Here is a 6,000-nt window from a genome sequence, read left to right as displayed (position 1 = left end):
CCGAAGAAGCTGAGACCATACCTCTTTGGGACTCACTTCCTAGTTCAAACTGACCACAGACCTCTCAAATGGCTGATGCAAATGAAAGGTGAAAATCCTAAACTGTTGAGGTGGTCCATCTCCCTACAGGGAATGGACTTTATAGTGGAACACAGACCTGGGACTGCCCATGCCAATGCAGATGGCCTTTCCAGGTTCTTCCACTTAGAAAATGAAGACTCTCTTGGGAAAGGTTAGTCTCATCCTCTTTCGTTTGGGGGGGGGGGTTGTGTAAGGAAATGCCTCCTTGGCATGGTTGCCCCCTGACTTTTTGCCTTTGCTGATGCTATGTTTACAATTGAAAGTGTGCTGAGGCCTGCTAACCAGGCCCCAGCACCAGTGTTCTTTCCCTAACCTGTACTTTTGTATCCACAATTGGCAGACCCTGGCATCCAGATAAGTCCCTTGTAACTGGTACTTCTAGTACCAAGGGCCCTGATGCCAAGGAAGGTCTCTAAGGGCTGCAGCCTGTCTTATGCCACCCTGGAGACCTCTCACTCAGCACAGACACCCTGCTTGCCAGCTTGTGTGTGCTAGTGAGGACAAAACGAGTAAGTCGACATGGCACTCCCCTCAGGGTGCCATGCCAGCCTCTCACTGCCTATGCAGTATAGGTAAGACACCCCTCTAGCAGGCCTTACAGCCCTAAGGCAGGGTGCACTATACCATAGGCATGAGCATGGTACCCCTACAGTGTCTAAACAAAACCTTAGACATTGTAAGTGCAGGGTAGCCATAAGAGTATATGGTCTGGGAGTCTGTCAAACACGAACTCCACAGCACCATAATGGCTACACTGAAAACTGGGAAGTTTGGTATCAAACTTCTCAGCACAATAAATGCACACTGATGCCAGTGTACATTTTATTGTAAAATACACCACAGAGGGCACCTTAGAGGTGCCCCCTGAAACTTAACCGACTATCTGTGTAGGCTGACTAGTTCCAGCAGCCTGCCACACTAGAGACATGTTGCTGGCCCCATGGGGAGAGTGCCTTTGTCACTCTGAGGCCAGTAACAAAGCCTGCACTGGGTGGAGATGCTAACACCTCCCCCAGGCAGGAGCTGTAACACCTGGCGGTGAGCCTCAGAGGCTCACCCCTTTGTCACAGCCCAGCAGGGCACTCCAGCTTAGTGGAGTTGCCCGCCCCCTCCGGCCACGGCCCCCACTTTTGGCGGCAAGGCTGGAGGGAACAAAGAAAGCAACAAGGAGGAGTCACTGGCCAGTCAGGAAAGCCCCTAAGGTGTCCTGAGCTGAAGTGACTCTAACTTTTAGAAATCCTCCATCTTGCAGATGGAGGATTCCCCCAATAGGGTTAGGATTGTGACCCCCTCCCCTTGGGAGGAGGCACAAAGAGGGTGTACCCACCCTCAGGGCTAGTAGCCATTGGCTACTAACCCCCCAGACCTAAACACGCCCTTAAATATAGTATTTAAGGGCTACCCTGAACCCTAGAAAATTAGATTCCTGCAACAACAAGAAGAAGGACTGCCCAGCTGAAAACCCCTGCAGAGGAAGACCAGAAGACAACAACTGCCTTGGCTCCAGAAACTCACCGGCCTGTCTCCTGCCTTCCAAAGAACTCTGCTCCAGCGACGCCTTCCAAGGGACCAGCGACCTCTGAATCCTCTGAGGACTGCCCTGCTTCAAAAAAGACAAGAAACTCCCGAGGACAGCGGACCTGCTCCAAAAAGACTGCAACTTTGTTTCAAGGAGCAGCTTTAAAGACCCTGCAAACTCCCCGCAAGAAGCGTGAGACTTGCAACACTGCACCCGGCGACCCCGACTCGGCTGGTGGAGAACCAACACCTCAGGGAGGACCCCCGGACTACTCTCCGACTGTGAGTACCAAAACCTGTTCCCCCTGAGCCCCCACAGCGCCGCCTGCAGAGGGAATCCCGAGGCTTCCCCTGACCGCGACTCTCTGAAACCTAAGTCCCGACGCCTGGAAAAGACCCTGCACCCGCAGCCCCCAGGACCTGAAGGACCGGACTTTCACTGGAGAAGTGACCCCCAGGAGTCCCTCTCCCTTGCCCAAGTGGAGGTTTCCCTGAGGAAGCCCCCCCTTGCCTGCCTGCAGCGCTGAAGAGATCCGTTGATCTCTCAGACTAACATTGCGAACCCGACGCTTGTTTCTACACTGCACCCGGCCGCCCCCGCGCTGCTGAGGGTGAAATTTCTGTGTGGGCTTGTGTCCCCCCCGGTGCCCTACAAAACCCCCCTGGTCTGCCCTCCGAAGACGCGGGTACTTACCTGCAAGCAGACCGGAACCGGGGAACCCCCTTCTCTCCATTCTAGCCTATGTGTTTTGGGCACCACTTTGAACTCTGCACCTGAACGGCCCTGAGCTGCTGGTGTGGTAACTTTGGGGTTGCTCTGAACCCCCAACGGTGGGCTACCTTGGACCAAGAACTGAACCCTGTAAGTGTCTTACTTACCTGGTAAAACTAACAAAAACTTACCTCCCCCAGGAACTGTGAAAATTGCACTAAGTGTCCACTTTTAAAGTAGCTATTTGTCAATAACTTGAAAAGTATACATGCAATTGAAATGATTCAAAGTTCCTAATGTACTTACCTGCAATACCTTTCAAACAAGATATTACATGTTAAATTTGAACCTGTGGTTCTTAAAATAAACTAAGAAAAGATATTTTTCTATAACAAAACCTATTGGCTGGATTTGTCTCTGAGTGTGTGTACCTCATTTATTGTCTGTGTGTATGTACAACAAATGCTTAACACTACTCCTTGGATAAGCCTACTGCTCGACCACACTACCACAAAATAGAGCATTAGTATTATCTATTTTTACCACTATTTTACCTCTAAGGGGAACCCTTGGACTCTGTGCATGCTATTCCTTACTTTGAAATAGCACATACAGAGCCAACTTCCTACAGTGGTGGTAAAAAAGAAAGTTGTGGTGAATGAGGAGAAGTATGGATAGGTAATTGCTTCTCCTTCTGTTTATAAATCTTTGCTGGTGGTGGAGCAGTGTCCAAATGTTCTTGAAAGGCCAACATTCTCTTGGTCTGTAGAGGAGGTGCAGTAATTATTCTGCCAGTCTCTTTACGGATGTGAGTTCTTGATTGTCTTTTATCTATGACCTCAAGGATAGGTTTAATCTCAGTGTCCTCAGAAACATGATCAGAAGGTCTACAAGACTGTTCATTCAGTGATTTTGAGCTCCGTTTAAGATGGGTCGAAAGTCCTTGCTCTTCTGAATAAGATGACTTTTTCGGCTCCGAAGATGGTATAGTTTTTTCAGTCCCGAAAATACAGCCGGTTGTTTCGGCTCCAAAGCAGGGCGTCGACGCTTCGACTCCAAGGAGGGAGCACGCTTGCCGGAGTCGGAAGTTGAACTTTTGATGGACTTACTGGATTCCGATGCCAACGGAGCAGTGGCCATTTTCAACGCCGAACCCAAAGGTCGGTCGACAAGAGCCTTTTTTTGGGCCAAACCATGGCTCTCTGGCAGTGGTCTACCCAAGACCTTTGAGAACTTTTTATAACTGGGGATAGAGGCAGACCTGCTCACGTGCTGACCAGCAGTGATAGGTCTATCTTCTGATTCTTCTTCGGAGTCGGTGTCTCTGATGGAAACCGCCATCTGCGCTGGTTCTTCCTCCATAGTGTCGAGATGTTCTGTATTCTTCAACGCCATTTCCAATCTTCTGGCTCTCCAATCACGCAGGGTCTTCTTGGATCGAAACGATTGTGATTGGGAGAAAGACACAGATTACATACAAGGTGTTGATCTGTGTATGGAAATTTCAAGTGGCATCGGGGACAACATCGAAATAGAGTCCGATCCATCAGGCTTCGACGCGGTAGGACCGAGTCGGGCGCAGGCGCCCAGAAGGGCGAAACTGGTCCTGTGCATATTACTCCCATATAAATCAAGAAAACATGAATGCACAGTTCCAAAGGAGGGCTAACAAATACTGATCTAACCCTAGTCCAACGGAGATCAAGCTACGGTTCCTGTGCATAACCTCAATCTGGAACAAGTGCCCTCAATCACCAATTGGTTGACATGCTTCATCACCTGGCTTTGCTCCTTGTCAGACCCGCACTACAATGTCTGACGGGTCCTTCGTGGGGGCCCTTTACCAGAGATCTTTGGAAGAAAAATGCTGAGAGTGAATGTAATAATGTGGGACTGATGTAGTGAACATGAACTGTTAAAATTGACTAGAAAGGACCATGTAGTGAAATGTTTAATGACGATATGGGCCTCTGTCAAGATTAAAAACAATAGAATCTAGGGATCAATTATGTGTCAGGCAGAGTTGGATATCCCTACACTGCCTAGATAAAAAAAAAGGTCAACATGTTTCTCGCTAAACATAAGTCTAAAGAGATTTAGGTGCGCTTTGACTTCACAAAAACTTTCTAAGATGGCGACTGCCATTTTTAATGAGCACCACTAGTCCATTTTGATGTTTATGCTCCGTGACAAGCTCCACCCATGTCACAGTGCCTTTTCCTAGGGATCTGCACGCTGCCGAACCAGAAGGCCCACCTCCCGGCATAACCAACTCAGAAAGCTTTAATAGCACACAGTTATGATGAAGCCAGGCGGGGGGAAGGGAATTAGGGTAGGGAGCTGCTGGGAGAGAGATCTGAAAGGAAAAAGTTAGAACAAATATGCATATACTCATTCATGACAATCTAAACTCACCAATTACGTTTTTTGAATACATGCATCTCAGTAATATCAGATTGAAACTCTTTATGAGTCCCTTCTTCAAATCACGAAACCAAAAGAACTGAGACCTCAGAATTCTGAGAAGACAAGACCCTTAGACTATGGACACTCTCTTAAATATCAATCATGGAACCACTTATGCTTTGATAAAAACTCTAAACATTAGATCTGTTTTGAAACCCGTAAACACTTAAATGAGTATTTCACATAATATAAAACGCCTTAATATGTATCTCACATATCATGCTTCCTAAAAAGATGAAACTGTGATTTGCTTATCTTTGAAACATTTTCCATAATTGTACTCCTGTAAAATAAAAGGGCTAAAGGTCTTTAAGTACTGAGCCAAGGGCGCTTTACTTTCGGTGAACTGAAGCGCTTTCGAATACTGAGGTAAATGCGCTTTTTCTCCTTTGAAACTGAAGCACTAAACAAATGCTTTTTATTCCTTTGAACTGGAGCGCTGTGCCAATGCGCGTTATTCCTCTGCACTGGAGCGCTGTGTTGATGCGCTTGATTCTTTTGTACTGAAGCACTGTGCCATGTGCGCATTAATCCTCTGAACTGAAGCACTGTTCCAAAGCGTGTTATTACTGTGAACTGAAGCGCTATACCAAAGCGCATTATTACTGTGAACTGAAGCGCTATACCAAAATGCATTACTGCTGTGAACTGAAGCGCTACCCCAAAGCACATTACTGCTGTGAACTGAAGAGCTATACCAAAGCGCTTTACTGCTGTGAACTGGAGCACTGAACCAAAGCGCGTTATTACTGTAAACTGAAGCGCTGGATTAAAATGGCCAGAAAAGCCTTGTTCGTTAGGCTAGGGGAGAACTGAAAATTAGGAAGAAACAACTCCCTTCTGACTTGGGCTCAATAAAACCCTTCATAGGATAGCACTGATAAAGGCATCTTGACCAACAATGGCCCGAACCTGCAGCTATGTGAGCTTTACCCCAGGGCAGACGATGCTGCTGGCCATTTTTGGAACAAGCACGGATGACCAGTGGTGCACGTACAGTGCCGCAAATCCGCGCAGCAGACCTTCGGGTGGGACCTGGACTACGCATAGCCTTGTTCCTGACAACCCACCTTTAAATACAGGGCTCTACGCACCGGAATCATTTGCAGATAAGCGGAGTGGGGGTAGGTGCTAACAGCAGCCTTGATCGACACCCAAGTAAGTGCCCTCTTCCTGAGCCTTACATTTCTTTGATGGTATCCATCATGATCCCTACCTTGGGT

Source organism: Pleurodeles waltl, chromosome 4_2, assembly GCF_031143425.1.
Source record: "Pleurodeles waltl isolate 20211129_DDA chromosome 4_2, aPleWal1.hap1.20221129, whole genome shotgun sequence".
In the NCBI taxonomy this organism is placed as follows: Eukaryota; Metazoa; Chordata; class Amphibia; order Caudata; family Salamandridae; genus Pleurodeles; species Pleurodeles waltl.
Note: the sequence above shows the minus strand (reverse complement) of the source record.